Below are 19,662 nucleotides of genomic sequence, written 5' to 3'. Positions count from 1 at the left end.
AGGCCGTTTACCTTTTTAATGATCGACTTTTCAGATCAAGAGTCTTCGTGGTTCTTTTATTTAAGATAAACGGACCTTCTTAGAAAGGAATGCAAACGAGAATATGAAGCGTTGTAAAGTCTTGATATTTTCTTGATAAAAAACATTAGAAACGCTGCTGAAGTATGTATAAATATACTCTGAACTGTTTGCTGCGCAGTGCGCTACAGTTTTTCAGTGGAAAAAGTTCCGAAGAAACACTAAAAAAACACAGGTTTCGCACTCGAATACCATCTTAATAAAAAGGGATTCTGTATATTACAAAGATATTAGACTTAAATCATGTTACCATGATACCGAGAGGATGATCGATCACGCGTTGATAAACTCGATAATTAGAAGTTCCAATTTTTCCGCTAAATCGACCTTTAAACGGCGCTTAAGTGTTCGATTAACGATCATACCGTAATCCTTTCCGAGAGTTTACATTCTTTTCTTTTCGCGTGAAGCATTTATTGTGCCTCGTTAGTGGATACGACGAATAAGAAAGGTATAGATATCGAAGCATAGAAATACGTAGAACCGTGAGAATTTGTACTTCCAACGAATCCTGTAATCCCTTAAATGCAAATTCGTGTTAGATAACGCTAATACCGTTTCGCGTTTTACGACCGTTATTCCCGCGAGATAAAACCGCCGTCGGTTGCAAGTGAAGATTCGACTAACGTTCGTATTAATTAGGAATCGATAGGCGTCGATACACCGACTCGTAGGTGCGAAGCCGAAGGGATTCTGATCGATAGTTTTCAATCAGCGAACGAGATTCAGTGTCGAGGCATGCAGATGCGAGCCTGACAATTTATAATATTCAAGAACATGAAAATTAACACGGCGGAAGTCTTGCTTCATAAAATGCTAGATCGAGTCGAGAATAGGATTACTAGATAAATGGGAAAGTACAGAGTATTTAGGTTACCGGAATATTAATTGGACCATTAGTGAGCTTCGATTTATCCACGGTGAGAATTTCTCAAGCGTAAATTGCGTGTCAGTCACGGACAATATCGCGAAAGCAACGAAACATTGGAAAATGTTAATAAGACTGCAATTTCGTGTCTCAACAGTCCATACGGAATAACTTCGTGCAATTTATAATTACCAACCGTGAGAAGTATTGTCGAAGAATCTTGTGTTCTTTGCTTCTCAACTTTAGCAACTTTGCTTCTCAACCGTAGCATTTTTCGCAGAAATGGCGAGACGTTTAACGAAAGTCGATCTCGCTGAAGTGAACAGTTTTCACTCTTCAAATTTTCTAACTCTTATAAACACCAATATTGGCATAAATATCCGAAGATCAGTAGCGAGATCGATTATTTTGTAGAATAATTCATTTTCTCAGAATTTTAGCATTTTATTCGCCGGAAGCTTTCTTTTAGATAACAATTTCAGAAGAAGTTGACGCACAATTCGTCAAGTTCTGAAAATAAAATTGTTACCTGTTCTCAGCGTTTCTTCAACTTAATCGAAGGTTGACGTTCGACTGCAAAAGGAGCCATTAGAGAACTGCCGGCATTTGCACAAAGTGATCGAATGTTGCGTCTACTGACCAGCGGGGGACAAAATTCATTCGCACACTACAATTTACGTTTCTATATCGCAGGCGCGTATTTATTAACGAGGACAACGGAAACTAGCGGCGAATTTCCATTTGTTGCCGTTCGCAGTGTAAGACTGCAACGGAAAAAATATACAGTAGCTATGAAATATTCGCTTTGCATGCAAATTGCATCGGTACGCGCGCGTCCGGAAATTTTTCACGCCGGCCGAAACCGCGGGCGCGGCGAATCTGCGATATTTCTCGGCATTAGAGACCTAAGTTCGACAGATTATCGAGCATCTAAATTTTTCCGGGGATCATCCGACGGTTCTGCAAGTACTTCCGCTTTGCATTTTAATTGAACGCCCACTGCGACCCACCGAATCATATTATTGCTTTCATTTTCCTAGTATTAGATTGATGCATGTTAAACGTCACATTTCTGCTCTCTAAAAATAACAACAATCGCGATACTAGTTGTTCTTGAAGATAAAAGATAATTGGGATAGCCATTTATCCACACCTCTTCCACTTTGCCGATTGCAAAATGATGCGAACCACCTTTGGATGATTAACTTAATTTTAAAACATCTTTCGATATTCATCACCTAGACATTTTCTACAAGTTCCTTCAAGACACACAAATTCCCTAGAACGGAATTACGCTAATTGACGCCAAAATCATTATTTATGTTACGGCTGGATTTTACAGTATTGCTGCCAGGTTTGTATTTATACGAGTAAATTCTATGGACAAATTGAGTAAAAATTCTATTCAATTCTACATTTACCAAAAATTACTTAAAGAGCGACGATATCATCAGACTGCGGATCTTTACGCGAAATAAAAATGCCGAAGTTAATTTAAAATGATATAATTCAGATGAAAAAATGTCTTTCCTGTTTTAATAATTCTGATCGATTGACAAACAATCTAAGAATATCCTTGAATTCATCGAATGTTTTCTATTCGATCTGTACATTTTTGTCATGAATGCATAAAATCCTCGGTCTAGTAATCGTATGTGACTAGATGTTATTTGTAAATATTATTTATATTTGTAAATATTATTTGCAAAATATGTTTACAATATAGAGTAGAAATAATCTCATTTTTATGATCACCACACACACATTGCTTTACATATAAATTCAAAATTGCTAAGAAGTGTTGCCAAGAAAATGTTAGTCCCGTAATAGAAAATAGGGGAATGCGAGAATCAAGAGGAATCAAGATTGAATATAAGAAACAAAAGAATACCGAAATCGGTGGAGGAAACTTATGCGAATAAACAAAATCTTACCCTTTTGTGTGCACACATTGAAACTTTACTAGGTTTCGGTGTATAGCACACGTTTCTGTAACAGCAAACCCATTATTATGGTGGTCACCACCCATGGAATGTACCTTAAACCACCGGAAGTACGTTGTCGAAGGGCGGAAAGGATTAATCGGCGCATATCGATTTATCGATAACGCACTTGGTTCTAAACAATAAGCTGTCCTTCGAAGGAGATAAGTCCTCGACGGTAATCAAAATATTTATGATCAATTAAAACTAAATTTCCTATTTTCGTTCGCAAAATTATCATCGTAAGGGGTGCTTGGAATAATTTTTCGTTGTGTAGTAATAAAATAACTGAGCGAGACGAAAATGGTTGAATACAAACAAAGTTTTGAAGAATGTCTACAAAGTCTGACACGCGCTTTAGATCGCGCGTTTTCGCTCGTGAAAATTGGCTGGCGTCATGCGTTTCCTTTTTGGAAGAAATGTTGGTTTAACGTTATAGTTCAGTTATACTGTATGCTTAGTAGCGCGCACTCCAGTAAATGGTCGATCTCGGTCGTCCCATATTTTGTTACTTATCAGGCCATTTTGTCACACAACCGACACCGCTTCACGTTCATTTTTAACTTTAAACGAATATAATAGTTTTATTATATTATTATGTATTATATTAAATTATATTATATTATATTATATATTATTATTACTATGTATTATATTATATTATATTATATTATATTATATTATATTATATTATATTATATTATATTATATTATATTATATTATATTATATTATATTATATTATATTATATTATATTATATTATATTATATTATATTATATTATATTATATTATATTATATTATATTATATTATATTATATTATATTGACGATTATCCGAATCTCTGATATTTGAAACGCGTTTTGCACCTAAATAGCTAAATCGAAAACAGTCTATATACGATACTATTTACTGTTCAGATTAAGTAAATTAATTGTCCAAGATACGTTTGGCAATTAAACAAACCATGTGCAGCTATATAAACTTTCCCTGGATTTGCGTGAACTCAAGCGAAGCAGACAAAAGGTGACGTATTCTTGATAATTGAAATAAAAGTCAATCATTGTAAACTTAAAAATTACCTAAACTGGAAGAACGTACATAATTATAACCAAGCAAATTCCACGAAAATTCTATTTAAAAATTAAACATAAACTTTTTTGGATTTTTATTCGATTTCTATCAGCAATTTTCAAATGAAAAAAATCCGTTTTATTTAGAAAGTCAAATGTCAGTTTATTCTGAGACAACAAACTTAAAATCGAACGAATCTTTATACACATTTGCAAAGAACTCTCGTTCCATATGGAACATATTTTTATCAGCGATGTATGTTCGCAATATAACGATTCGACTATTTCACTAAATTTATCGAGAAATCTGTAAACCGTGTTAAATTCTAACGAACCTTTTATTCCGGGTCGAATGCGCGAAGATCCCGCCTCTAGTCACAAAGAGCACCTCTGTTTCTTTCGTTCTTTGGACGGGAACACATCGGTCCGGCGCCCCCTCGAGATTACAGAGGGTGCAGGTTCATTACAGGCCGGTGCAAACTAGTTACATCCATTTGCACGAGCCCGCAAAGCTCTGAAGAATACCTCTTTACGTTCCTTTGACAGAGTCGATCACCAACCGATAGGAGCTTTCCAGAAAAACAGAATTTCTCAACGCGAGTGTCGCCTACTTTTCTCCCCGCCCGGTCGTGACCGTCCGCGAATAATTTCACGCCTGTTGCCTCTCGCGGAATATTTTCTCCTATTCCGCACCCTTCGCCGGCACCCTCGGTGCCGTCACCGACCACGTAATTAAGGTCTTAGCCCCGCAGACGAGTTTAAGGTGCAAAACTTGAAACGAGAACGTCGCATCAAAGTTCGAAGAAGAAAAAGTACTCGCGACGCAACGCTTAACCCTTGCCGCGAACGATGAATGACTCTGTACGGAGAGGACCCGGCCATAGAAACCTTGCCGCGCAAATTTCACCCTCCAGACATTACGCAACTTTCTGTTTTAAATGTATAATTCCTCCGGGCGTCGCATTCGTTTTCGTAAACGTAATTAAATTCCAGCAAATATTAACGAGATCTCTGTTCGCGAAAGTGGGTTATAACTCTCCATTCATTAAATTTTCATTCGAAATTTGCATTCTGCGGCGTCTCAGGGCTTGCGTAATAGTCAAAGAAAAAAAGCTGCTGAAGTAACTCTTATTCACGCAGCACAGTATTCGCGGGACAACTGTCTAAAGTGTCTGCTTCACGTGGTACGAGTTCGTTGCAAATTACAATGGGTTTTCTATTTTTATATCAGTATGTGACACGTCTAGATACATTTTATCTTGAAATTAAATGTTCAAATCATATTGTTTTCTTCTGTATCGCATTCAAATTCTCGGTCTATCGTGTCAGACGTTCTTTTATATTTAACCCCTTGCTATACTTTGACGAGTCCGATTCGTCATGAAAATTAATAACTTATTGAGTATAGATGTGTTATTCTGACTTTTAAAATTGGATTCTAATTGAATTCTAATCTCTTGTCATCAATATTTAAGCATTCAAGTTACACAATTCAAGCACGCGATAAGCATGAATTTTCTTTCCCTTCTAAGAAATTATTGCAATCGAAAAATTTCTAATCGTGGTAACTGCTTATCTCCGATTGTTCGGATATGTTTCTGATATTGAATTGTATTCTGCAGTAAAATTCGGTCTACCGAACGTCAAAAAGTGTAACCAGACGAATAAAGATACAAATTTGAAAGATACGAATAGAAATTTTGTGAAAATACTCAGTTATCTCTTACACACGATATTAATTAAGCGATAATCTATGAAAACACAGTCGATCAGTTGCAAAGATATATTTTTATACTTAATATTATACACGAAGTACGATAAAAGAAAATATAGTACGATAAAACGTACGATAAAAATAAAAGAAAGTTCAGGCAATGTTTTCACGGTTTCGACGATGTTCGCATTAATACTTCGAGTGCCACGTTTATGTGTCCAGTTTAGCAAAGGTCAGGATCTGTAAAATGCACGAGCGTCGGGCATTATACGTATCAACTTTTTCATTTTTACTTTATCGAGTACTCGTACATATTAACCTTCCGGCTTTCGTTTCAGAAGTACTGGTGCAAATCAACTCTTCTTAATTTTCACATCGCTGAATAAATTGTCCGATTCTACAGAATTTTTCGAGGTAGTTGTCGACGGTCAAAGTGTTTAATAGCGCAACTTCAAGTGGTAGTTCCACCCCTCGAACTTAAGTTATCGCGGCCAGAGAGAACGGTTCCCGCTCGTTTTATTTCTGTTTTACCGTAGCACAGATAAAAAAAAGAAAATGGCTGTCTCCTCTGAAAAAGGTGCTTACACGATGTTTTTACGTTCTCCGTGCGATATCTCGCGCAATATTGCGACAATATTTCGCGGTGAACGTACACACAGAAGTTGCTTCACCGTTGATTGCTTGCCCGATCGCTACGATAAGTAACACAACCCCGGGACTGACCTGAATCGTACGTTTCGCTTAACTTTAAAGCAAACTTCGCGAGAGTCCTTCTCTCTCCCCGCTTTATTAAACGTTCTACGATCCTTCAAACATTGACTTTTCCTTGCCACGCGTTACCGGGACATTTCGCCGAGGATCTCGCCGTCGCTGCGGAATCTCTTTTCGCAGTTCCGGCCGCAATCAATAGACCGAAGAGTATCCCGTTCGCAGACCTAACAGCCGGTGAAATACAGACTTTAATAAAGCGTTACGGAGTCTTATTCGCGATCGGGTCCGCGACACTTGACGCTTCCTGAGCGGCGAACTTAATTTACTTTCTCGCGATTATCGCGCAAATTCTTGCGATTTCTTTGCAAAATACTTCGTATAGATTTCTCGTATTGCGAGAGCGGCGCATTGAGATGTTTAGTGATCCCAGAAACATTCATTCGTAAACACCGTACCGATAAGATACAGCGGCGTGCACAATTACAGATGCGAAGTAACTTTTATATTGTTATCGATGTCTGAACGAAAAAACTTAACAAAATATCATATTTGTATATTTCTATTTTCTATTATTTCTGTGATATAACTTTCGAATCTATAATTACTAAGGTAATTACTAAATAAAATATAACTAACAGTCTGTATAAATTCAAACCTTAAAGCTTGTTTCCCTGGAAACAGATCTTTGAATGATCTGATTAATTTCGAACGATACAATTTTAATTCTTAGGTAATACAATGAAATATTTATAGTTTTTGTGAAATGTTAATTAAGTTTCCCATGAAGAATGAAACTTTTTAGTTCAGAAGTATACAATTTCCAGGAGAATTAATATGTTTTTACAACTCAAACTCTGCGATCGTAATCTATGCCACTGCGAAAAGGATGATTAAAATGGTACATTACGATGATACTGGTTCAATTATGTTCGAGAACGATAGAAAACTAAATGTAAATTCATCAAAGTTTGTATGATAAAGACTGCATATCAAACTGCAAAAGAATGCTATATCGTTCATTCAAGATGTTTCAATCCTTTGAATGAAAGACACATAATTGAAGTTTTTATTGGATCATGTTTCGCGCGCAAATCAATACTTTGCTTTGCAACTATTTCATCATTTTACCTACAGGAAGTCCATCCAAGAAATTCTGCATGCGTGTACTACAATAGAAAATGCTTAATAATTTTCCTTTATGTAATTATTCCTACAGCATGTTGCTCCAGTCGACTCCCCGTTTTATAATAACAATTAGATGTTAGAAATCGACTCGATCATCGACTTAAACAAGTAACGTTAATTATATCTGTCTCTGGATAAAACATTGATCAGGCTTCCCCCTGATTAAAAATGTTGCGTTCATTGCTATAGAACTTCTCAACTTTCATTCTCATCGATAAACACAGCTCAGATATTTCATTTTGCAACGTCTACAGTGTAAAAATATTACCCAACAAAATGATCCTCACTTTTATAAAAAAAGAGCAAGAAATGTGGCGCCAGCAGATGCTAAAATCACAAGAGCGAAAAGGGTATCCGAGAAACTTGCGCTAATCAAACATTCCTTAATCAATAGATCGTTCGTGCGAGGGCGTTTGAAAAAACATCGAGCGCAGAATTTGCAAGATGAAATTAAAATGTCGGCGTCGGTTGCTTTCACGACGATGTATCCTTGCCTCTGTTAATTTGTACTGCTGTTTTTACCGCAATCTAGTTCCCGAGGAAAATCCCATTTCGCAGTCGGTTCACGTCGCGTCGGGCGTTAGATCGACGAAGAGAGGACGCGCCGCTGTGATTGAAGCATCATCGCGCATTAATAATCTATAAAGTCGGCCCGATAAAAACCGACGAACGCATCAAAATGGTAATTGTTGATATGAATAATTCCGCGAGGTTGATTGATCGGTCGTCGAGGGCACGCCTCGAGTTTCAATCCGCCCATTTCGTTCTCTTCTTTGCGACCAAATTTCAGACTTCCGTGTCACTTTTTCCTTCCGTATTGCACTGATTGTACCATTGTTTGCCGAGAATACGGCGTCTCTCTAGTAAGCGTACAATTTCAGTAAAATTTCTCTCAGTTTTGATTACAGTTGATTCAGTGCGCGGCGAACAAAGTTCACCTGGGTTTATAGTCCCTTCGTCCGTTTCGTTCGGTTCCATTTTAGCTCTACCAGTAATATCAGAGTTTATTAGAGTTTTGTTCTTAACTGCCGCCATATTGTCTTGTTACTATTATTACCCTCGAGTGGCTTGACAAGTGATATTTATTATCGCACCGTGGACTTTTATGCAAGTTCTGACCTTCGTGGACCAATTCCCGATGACTTGATTTAAACCGGTATATGACAATGTACAGAAGTTATCTTAATTCTCAGTAAAATTGTAAATGTCATCGCGTCTCGTATAATTGAAAAACGCCATGAAACTCGCGGTCCACTAATTAGTATTCAGAGGGCGTTTATGCAAACGCTTCGCATTCATATTTCGTTTCAAAAAGAAGTAGCAATGAAGGGACATTCGTGCCATCTACCAAGGGATTTCATTAATAATCATTTGTTTTTTTAGTGTGTTCGCATATTCGTATTTGCCGTGAAAGTATAAAACAAGCAGTCCAATGATCACATATCGTGATTATTCCAACCAATGCGCGTTCATCCAATACAGAATCGAGTATTAAAAACTGAAAATCTTCGTAAATTGCGCGAAGAGAAAGCCGGGCTACAGTGATTTAAGTAACATCGTTAATGAACGCAATCTCCGTGACATCCTCGAAGAAGGTATAAAAATGATAATTATTAACGTGAGTAATGTCGTTATGTTCACTGATCGATCGTCTACGGAATATGGTGCGAAGATCAAACGACCCGCAGAAATTTAATTCACGCTAAATCTGGTTAAATGCAGCCTGTTACGATATTTCCTGTTAAAAGGCCACTTATTACGTTCAGTTTTCATTGCCTAATGATACGCCACCACCATTCCCTCTTCTTTTTAGGCAACGACGGCATTTACTGGCAAGTTTATCGCGAATAATCGACAATCGATCTGGTTCTTACCGAACGGCAGATCCTTGTGCAAAATAAAAAGTTTCTACATTAATTGCTGGAATTAAACGGAACATTGGTTCTATTTCTAATGGTTTCAATAATACACTCATGTTCTCGAATTCACTTAATCTCTTTCTGATATTTTTACCATCTCATTTTTGTGATAAACGCATCAAATCGGAATCTGTTTATTACATTTGTACATAATTGCATACATTATAATACGCATAATCACGCATAATTAATTAATTAATTATAATAATATTATATTAATATATAATATAATATAATAATATAATATTATATAATTAATTAATTATAATACGCATAATCACTATTACTATTACTAGAATTTAGGGAAAAAATTGTCCAACACAGTTTTTTTTTGCGTATTATAACATTTGCGAAACACCTTATATATACGTTTATTTTACATTTAAAAGATTGAAAACTAGGAACAGGAACATTGAAAATCATGTACGTTCGTGTTAGGTCTATTCTAAATTTTAATATTCGACACACTTTTTGTTTAAAATAGATTGTTCGCGAATGAGAAAAGTCGCGAATAAATAACATCACAGGTAAGGTCGTAACTCTTGACTTTAGATCTCAAATGTTTGATAAAGTCATGACGGCGCAATTTTCATCGATCATCTGTGCGTGGACATTCGGATATACTTTCTCTGCGATAAATATTTGTTGCATTGTCTGCGAGCCCCCAATACAATTTATTATATCCGCTACACATTAAGGTATACTTATTCACAGTGACATAAATAACGCGAGTCGTTGAAATACGATCGCTGCGAGTAGTACGACTACATATATTCTCAGACGTTTGAGCATGCAGAGAACAATTCTTCGTCGAGACAATCGCAACACGTGGCCTGGCACCGTCTTCAAAGAAACAGGAGTTCTTGAATTTACCGGGAGTGTCATCCTTCGTTCATATTGGCTTGGCAACTAAGTAATAGATGTCTCTCACTTCCATTTTTATGATATCCGTAAATGTTATATTATAAAATTATTATTATTATTATTATGTTATTTTTTATTATCCGTGAATGTTAGCAACTGGACAAATTGAATGCAGCGGTCAAGGAAAAGCGACCAGAATTGGTCGATCGTAAAGGTGTCATTTTCCAGCAGGACAATGCTAGGCCGCACACGTATTTGTCCACTCGGCAAAAATTGATGGATATTGCTTGGGAATTGATGTTACTCCCACCATATAGCCCTGATCTCGCGCCATCGGATTACCAGTTATTTCGATCCCTGGACAACTCCCTTCGTGGTAAAACTTTTAACGACGATGACGCTGTAAAATCTCGCTTAACTCAGTTTTTGGCCGAAAAGGATCAGACTTTCTACGAGCATGGAATTTTCAAGTTGTCGGAGAGGTGGCAAAAGGTCATCGAACAAAATGGAAAATACATTACAGATTAAACTTCGTTCCAAGTAAAAAAAATTTTTTATTTCATCGAACAAATCGGCAATTACTTGGTTGCAAACCCAATAGAATAGTCTGTCATTCTTTTTTTCTTATTCCTTGCTCGATCACTTTCAGCTTTGTGCGGTACGATCGATACGAAAATCTCTTCAATTAATTATCATCGGGAACATTTCATGGAATGAATACGTTCGAAAGGAGGTCGAACTAATTTCTGCGTACGAATTAATCAATACCCTGGTCGTATTCAAATTTAATAAATGAATGAAGGAAATATACATGTATACGAGCGATTCGCAAAAATTAATTACTTCGTACCTCTGTGATATAATTGATAACGAGGCTTGTTTCACCAAACAATGCTATATGTGCTTTTTCGCTACAGATTCAACGAGATCTCGTGTAACGAGGAGACACGCAGCAGTATGACTGCAGAAAAAATGAGAAGTAATAATCATTGGTTAGTCAAACAACGGCTAAAATTAGTGAACTCCGCAGGTTTTTTTCGAATGCTTCAAAGTAACTGCGTATGTTAATAAAAAATGCTGATCCCTTAAATTAAAATTGGTCGTGAAAAGTTCAATGGCTTTTTGTACGACCGTCGAATAAAATTTTTTTAATGAATTAAATTTCTCTAACGCGTTTATCGAAAAAAAAATACGAGGAATTGAAACCTACTAGAGAATTATAGAGATAATTATTGATGAAAAGGTAACTAATTTTTCTGATTTACTAAAAATAAACGTTCCTCTGCAAGGAAAGGTTCGCCCGATTTACATGTTTTAAAATGACTGACCTTGAATTCAAGTTCTTGATCGAATTTCTCGACTGAAAATTTTCTTCTACAGTCGAGTTCTTTTTATATATATATATATATATTATATTTATATTATATATATTATTATATTTATATTATATATATTATTATATTTATATTATATATATTATTATATTTATATTATATATATTATATTATATATATTATATTATTACTCACATTTATATTATTCATTTTTATTTATCAATAAATAATACAAACATCAGAAAAATCGTTCACGATAAATTCAGTGGCTTTTTTGCTGTACAAAATAGCATAGATACAGCAACGTAATAGAATTTTTTCTTAGCAAACAAACAATCTAAATGCAAAATCAAGAATTTGCGTGATCCGAGTAAAGAGGTACGCGACTAACCCGGCAATGTGATTCGCAAAAGATTCGCATGCTCGAGATATTTCAACAGGATTGCACGTAATGAGAGCGTAAGGAACGGTGCAAAAAAGTGATAAAGTGACGCAAGAGCGCCGGATATAAGAAGAAGCGGGACTTCCCGGCTTCATCACCTTGATCCCGGGGCTTCGTATTCTCCGCTAATATTCAATGATTGCGACAAACAGAGCCAGCGACGCGAAATGATTTCTCGGCACCGATTCCTAATACCAGTCGTCTCGGATCTATCCGCGCCGAGGGAGCGAACACGGGGTGCTCGTTTCGAGTGACCGGAAAGGGAAGCGTAAACGTTCATTTGGAGTCGTTACGGGTCCCTAGACCGAGCCGGCGACGAAAAAACGGCGGTACAGATAAGGGAGAACGGAGTAATAAGACCGGTTGCCGGATAAATTAAAATACAAACCGAGGCGAAATGGCCGGCCGGCCGGCCGGCGAATTTATGGCCGCATTTCGGTCGCTATCCTCCGCCATCAAACAAATTTGTTCCGGTGTCTTTACTTACACCCGCGTCTCATCGTAAACGCTGTATTACACAGGTTTCGCATTAGAGCCTTTCAAGTTATTATCCTCGTTTCGCACGTTTTCGTAGTAAATCTTTTTCGTTGACGTTTTCCATTATTTTTAAATTTCTCGATGAGAGCAGTGTAGGATTTCGAAACTATTAGGCGTAATTCATGATCCATACAATTAATTGAATCCGTTTCACCTGATTTTTCACTTGTAATATGCTTTTATTGGAATTCTGTTTTCATCGATGTTACTACTGTACCGAGACATCCGTTGTCAGTAACACCAGATTTTGTTGACGTTCTGATTTCACCGATAATCATTTTTATCAATATTCTATTCAATATTATATAATACATAATAAGATTATAATATAATATATTATATATTATATTATATGAAAATATTATATTATAATGTAATATATTATATATTATTATATTAAAATATTATATTATAATGTAATATATTATATATTATTATATTAAAATAATATATTATATATATATTATAAAATACATTATACAATGTTTTGTACAATATATTATATAATGTATTATACAATAGATTATACAATATATAATATTTTCTTTTACATCATTATGAATTGAATTATAATGACTACATGCATAATTATTAAAACGTTCATTATATACCTAAGCATATTAATGAATATTCCTTGAATGCACGTGTTATCTTGACATATTATTTCTCCAATAGCAGCCAATATTTATTTTGTTATTAATGTAAGATATATCATTTTTGAAAATGCGATCAAAGCGATCACTGAACACGATCGAACTCATAATTAAAAAATTAATATATGAGAAAACAATTGATTCAATAATACTATCATAAACAATAAAAAGGAGCAATAATTTTTCGAATGATATCGTGTCCGAACATTAATGCGAGTCACTGTATCTCGAAAATTGTAAGCCGTCCGCACCTAAAACGGGGTATCATCAGATTCGCTAGACTCGATGAACACCTCTATCTTATTTTATAGTACCTATAAAGTAGAATATATACACGCGAAGTGTGATTGAAATTATTTTCGAGATTAAATCATATTTTACTAACAATAAGTATGCAAAAGGATGATGAACCATGAATTAATTTGTACACCTAAAATGGAGTCGCTAAAGCCTTTTCTGTGACGAGCTACGCGCGACATTCTGTTTGCATTGGATCGAGACTCAATAGCAAAGCAATATTTATTTATTTTATAGAGTTACGTTGCATCCGCAAACGTTGCAATTTTATGGTGCATGAAAAATAATCGTAGTATTTTTCGGTCGAATGGGCACATATTCGAATTACACGATGTTGTAACAAGATATGAAATAAAAGCGGACTGTAAAAGCTTGAATAACAATGGCGAATAAAAAAAGAAGTAGCAGTGAAAGGAATAATTTTCCAAATAAAAGCGTAGCATGAAAGGGATCATTTTAAATCGTTCGAAAACCGTTGATTGCATAACAAATATTAATAACTCTCAATTTACTTTGGTACTATTGGAATGGAATTTGGTAACCGCTATGGGATCGCGCACCGTTTCCGTATATCTCACGAAATGAAGACCGGTTCCCGTACAGTTTCCGACAAATATTTAATTTCCGTACGCAAAACGCTGTCTCGGTTGCTAAATGAAAATTAATTTAGTCCGTTTCCCGACCGCCCTTTTCGCTCTTTTTCCCGTCCCGCCAACGCAACGGCGCGATATAACGTTTAATCGTCGGAACTCCGTGCGGGAAAATACGGGCTTTCGCATGCTCTTATTAGCTTCTACGAGAACGAAGAGAACACCGTCCGCCGAAACGGTTCTTCTTACTTAATCCGATATAGATTAAAGTCGCGATTCTTTTATTTAAATCCTTGTCAACGCGCGCTTCGTTCCGGACGGTAACAATGCCATTCGGGTCCCAAGAAGTAACTTCTAATTGAACGTCTTCGCCTTAAAGAAACAATTACGTCGTTCCACGAACATGCTACCTTGCTTTTCTAGAACTGAATCTATCGCGCATTTTCTAATTTCGGTCGACAGAACTGTGCCAACAAGGAACACTAGTTATACGATAATAATACTGGAATCGTGAATTTAACTTCTTACAGAAATACTAATATGCAACATAAATTCAATGCTAACATCGAAGTAAGAATAACATCGAGAAGCAAATAAAATTGAAATAAAAAAATCGAATCAAATGAAAAACGCGATTTTAACATTTCACATAAATATTGTGAAACGTGGCACAGATTAAGCGGCAAAATTAAAATTAAGAATCAAATAAAATAAAAAAGAAAGGAGCGAATTTCGTTTTTTACAGAAATACCAAAATGTAACAGATTAAATAATGGCAGGAATCATGAAAAGAATGCTTTTGAACATCAGCTAAGAAGTTTGCGTACGAAACAATTAATTGTTCGTAGAAATAAAGCTTCTAACGATGATTTCGAGTCCTTGACAAATCGCGTGGTGCACGGTGAACGGAATTGTTAATGGCTTATTTAAACGCACAACACGATTCGATCACGTATTGACGAAATTAGAAATTCCAATCACTGTTTACCAATTGTACCGTGATCGATGCATTTGTAATAAGAAGATATCGGCCGTTGTGCGAGTAGTAGTCGTCGTAGCGCAAGGATCAGGCGATTAATTGCCATCAAACGCATCTACGTAATCAAATAAAATTCAAATGCATTCGACGTGTCGCTAACAGCCCCAATTTGCTTTGGTTGCGCTAATGAAATGCGTTCGCATGCGTTTGCCGATTGTAATTTTCGAAATAATAAGCAGGACGAACCGGAGAACATTGGCAAGTATCAAAATTAATATATTGACATCGCCCTAACGATATTATGGTCGTACTAGTCGAGATGTAATTATTGAAATTATTCGTGTTCGCATCTCCTCCGGCGATTTAAAGTATCGTTCATTGAAATTGCATTCAGAACAGTTTCATAGAAAGTTTTGATTGATGGAGATTGCTGAATGAATTTTTCGTTTACAAATGTTTCAAGTAAAATTGGATTTCTTTTTAGATTTGTATCAACACTTCGGCTTGCTGTAACGAATTTGATGGAATCATTTGATGGAATTCACGTGGAATTAATTCGATGTGTAAAAAAATATTACAAGATATTACAAGATTCGATAAAAAGTCTATCATTAAAACTTGCCATTTTCATACGTAAATTATCCTTTTCAAGCGGCCTATATACGTTCATGGTATTCATGACGTACCGTTTTTAATTATAGGAATACTTTCGTATTAACAGACCGTTTAGATCGTCGTTTATAATGACGATTATAAATCACTTTTAGCGATTAGATAAAATAAATTGTACAGCATAAAGACTAATAGTTCTAATAGAAGTATTTTCAAAAATATGTTTCGAGGAGCTGATAAAGTAGTCGTAAGTATCGTCGATTGTATAGTTGTGAAAATTGGTCCGCGGATTAATATTATTTTTATCGATATTTTATGATATATAATTTACCGAATCAATTTGATTAATTAATAAAAAAACGTCGAGAAGTGATTGCATGGAAAATATAGAACAAGGGAAATAACTTCTATTAAAAATGATTAAAAGATGTCCTACACAACCCTTATGGTAAAAGTAGAGTTAAGTAGGAATTATTAAAAAAATATATGTTTCGATACCTTCGGCAGAAATAGTGTCAATAAACGTTGTTTCAAATGGGAATTCACAGAGAACTCCGTGATTCGATAATAATAGCGATGTAGAAAACGAAGTGTCGCGAAATAACGTGCCGAACGAAAAGCTTTGAACGTCTAGAAATGCAAATCAGAAAAAGATGAAGGAGATTGCTCAATCTAGTGCACTGTTCAGAAAAACGGTCAACTTATTCAAATGTTGCCTCGTTAACAAGCGAACGAGACGTAGACGTTCGCGTTGGCAAATAATGGCACAATATTGTACCGTTTGGTACCCAATGTTGTACGCATGCTCATTATCGCCTTTTTTTTTTGCTCTGTAACATTCTTTTACTTTGGCAACGTTCGCTGTCCGCGAAACTGCAACGACGTTGAGACTTTGTCAAAGATTTCCTTCACAAATTGCGAACTTGTAATGTATTTGATAAATTATTTTCTGTTCAATTTATTGCGTTTTCACTAAAGAATTCCGAAGCCTTTTTGAAACAACTTTAAAAATTCCATTTTATTGATTTTGTATAGCCTTTCCATTATTATTTATTATACTATATTATTATATTATATTATATTTATTATACTATATATATATTATATATACTACTATATATATTATATATATACTATTATATATACTACTATATATATTATATATATACTATTATATATACTACTATTATATATACTACTATATATATATATATATATATATATATATATATATATATATATATATATATATATATATTATATATACTATATATATATATTATACTGCTCTGTCATTTTGTTCGCACTTTTATCCACGACGAACAGAAACAGGCTCAACCTGCTCATTCTTCTACCTTTCTCTATTACTTCTGCTCCCTTCTTTACTTCTTTTGTTCCTTTCCACTTCTTTTCTTCTTTCTTATTTCACTTTGCTACCTACCGTCTGCACCTACTCTTAGTAACTTTCTTTTTTTTTCTTGTTCTTCCGACACTCCTATCAGCATTAACTCCTCTGTACCTTACAAAAATTCCTTGGCGTGTGCCATTTAAATTTTCTGTTCCATCATTACAGACCGCCATTGCTAGGTTGAAAATTTGTATGCAAATTTTAAATTGAATGGACAGACTTCAAGAAACTGCAGCTTTATTTCCTTGATTAAGGATTTAAATGGAGTTGAAATAAAATTGTATTTAAATATCTACTAATTTTTGTAATTCGTGCTTAGTTTTTAATTAATTTTACTGCGTAGTCTGTGTGCAATATAAAAATCGTCCGCGTTAATTTCGAGAAATTAAAGCGACAAGTTACCTCATGTAACAAGCTCACAAAAACGATTTTTCTTCGCCTGCATAAATTAAAAGTACGATACTTTAAAATTATGCTTTCAAAAATACTGCAGTCATTTCATTCACGACCGGACTGCAGATGTTTTTGCATTTATGCATGTGCACAATTTTAAAATGAAAAAGAAACGTGTGTACTCTTACGATAGTGAACAATTGATTCCATTTTTAGCATAATGATTCTTTTAGTCAATAGACTATTTACGACATTTTTTATTAATAATATACAATCTTTCTCATGAAAGAAGGTTATTTTAAGGTTCACCAATAAGGTTATTATTTAAGTATGTGATTCATTATTCGCATGATTGAGATAAGTTTCGAATGTATGTCATGATTGTACGCTGTCTATTAAACAAATAAACAAATGCAACTTCGAAAAGTGTTTTCTCATAGTTTAACCCTTTGTGGACGAGAATTTGTATATTTTCCTCGCAGAACTAGCATGCATGAAACTTAAAAATTGCGAAAAATCAACGATACATCCTGTAATGTTTTTTTTATGTACATAATCAAATTATACGTTTGCACAACTTCTGGTATAAGATGTACAGTTTTGATGTCGTCAAATAGGTCGACATTCGTCCTCGAAGGGTTAAAGGCATTCCAAGAAAGTTTATTCCCACAAAAGAAGTCGTAATAATCTCATCATTTTCTGACACGAGCATCGTATTAAATTGGAACTACTGTTTCAGTATTGCGTTTATTTTTGCTTGACTTGTGTAAGAGAGTTTTTAGGTAAGAAGATACAGAAATAAGAGGCATTTGATACTCCATCGTTTGTCATTCAATTCATCATTTTTCACACGAACGTGTTAGATTTTAAATTATTTGAAAGATCAAGATAATGGAAGTGGTGAGCGAACAGCCGTGATTTAAGTTCGTTAGAAAAATGGGCAGCGTGGAAGAAATTACTACGCCAAAAGAAAACCTGGAAACAGAAATGAAAGCAATTAAGAGATCGTGGCATGAAATTGCTGCAACAAAGTACGGAAATCTGATAGAAATCATACCAAGACTAAATATTGAGAAATGTGAATTTTATATAAATTATCGTTTATTTCTTCATCGTATTAATTGCAATACGATCGAATATATTTTTCCCATACACATAGTTTCTCATCGACCAAACACTTATTTCCACGGATTATTTTGTCTGTCCATTATTTTTCAGTGCAGACCCAATTCCGTTTTTACACGGTTTTCGTTTAACACGGTCTAGGGGAAATAAATTCAATTTCCTTTTTACACAGATTTCATTCGATTCAGCACGGTTAAAAAATGACAACAGTTAATAATATTACGTTGCTTTCAATTCTTAATTCCCGAATTTTGTGATCATTTTGAATCTACACATGTTACTTTTATATATGTACATACGTTATTATATAACGTTATCTCAATAATGCTAATCTTATAAAAGAAAATGAAATTTTCCATTCTTGCTCCATTATGTCGAAGAAGATTTGATGTATCGCGTCTTCGTATCATTCTGCGTGGCCGAAAAATTGTTGCCGGAGGGTGGCGGTACCCTTAAATTCTCCTAACCCCCGTACCGTGTTTCGTATTTGTCCAGCTGATTCTGCCACGTACGAACGAACGAACACAGAAAATCCGCAGTCGGTAATTAGTATCGACGATCCAATCTCACGCTCGTTTACACGGAGGGGCTCATTGACGCGTGACAACGGAGAGCACGTCGCGTCGCGCCGAAAAGATCCCCCATTCATAATTTCGAAGCTGCGACACGCAATCTCGCGATTTAATTTCGGAGTAGTAGCCGACAGTGGGCTCGCCCTCGCACGTGACTGAATTTAATTTACCGAGAGAAACGGCCGGCTACTGTTCCCGACACTACGGGACATTAAACAGTTTTCGCATCTTCCACCTACATTTTTTCCTTTATTTTTCTCTCTTCTCCACTCTCCCTCTTTCTCTCTCTCTCTCTCTCTCTCTCTATATATATATATATATATATA

The 19,662-nt window shown here is 35.3% G+C and overlaps 1 protein-coding gene and 1 long non-coding RNA gene across 3 annotated transcripts in view; both read right to left on the bottom strand.

Moving 5' to 3' along the window:
* Dh44 (corticotropin-releasing diuretic hormone 44) overlaps positions 1–19,662 on the bottom strand; it is a 64,845-nt gene that overhangs the window by 12,536 nt on the left and 32,647 nt on the right. The window lies entirely within an intron of this gene.
* Positions 18,373–18,921, bottom strand: LOC143260157 (uncharacterized). The gene is made up of 2 exons (XR_013034272.1): positions 18,697–18,921; positions 18,373–18,614 (listed from the first exon to the last, which is right to left on the bottom strand). It is a non-coding gene; the product is annotated as an uncharacterized LOC143260157 (long non-coding RNA).

Source organism: Megalopta genalis, chromosome 10 (genome assembly GCF_051020955.1).
Source record: "Megalopta genalis isolate 19385.01 chromosome 10, iyMegGena1_principal, whole genome shotgun sequence".
In the NCBI taxonomy this organism is placed as follows: domain Eukaryota; kingdom Metazoa; phylum Arthropoda; class Insecta; order Hymenoptera; family Halictidae; genus Megalopta; species Megalopta genalis.
The sequence above is the reverse complement of the archived record's forward strand: the minus strand, read 5'-3'. Positions and strand labels throughout refer to the sequence as shown.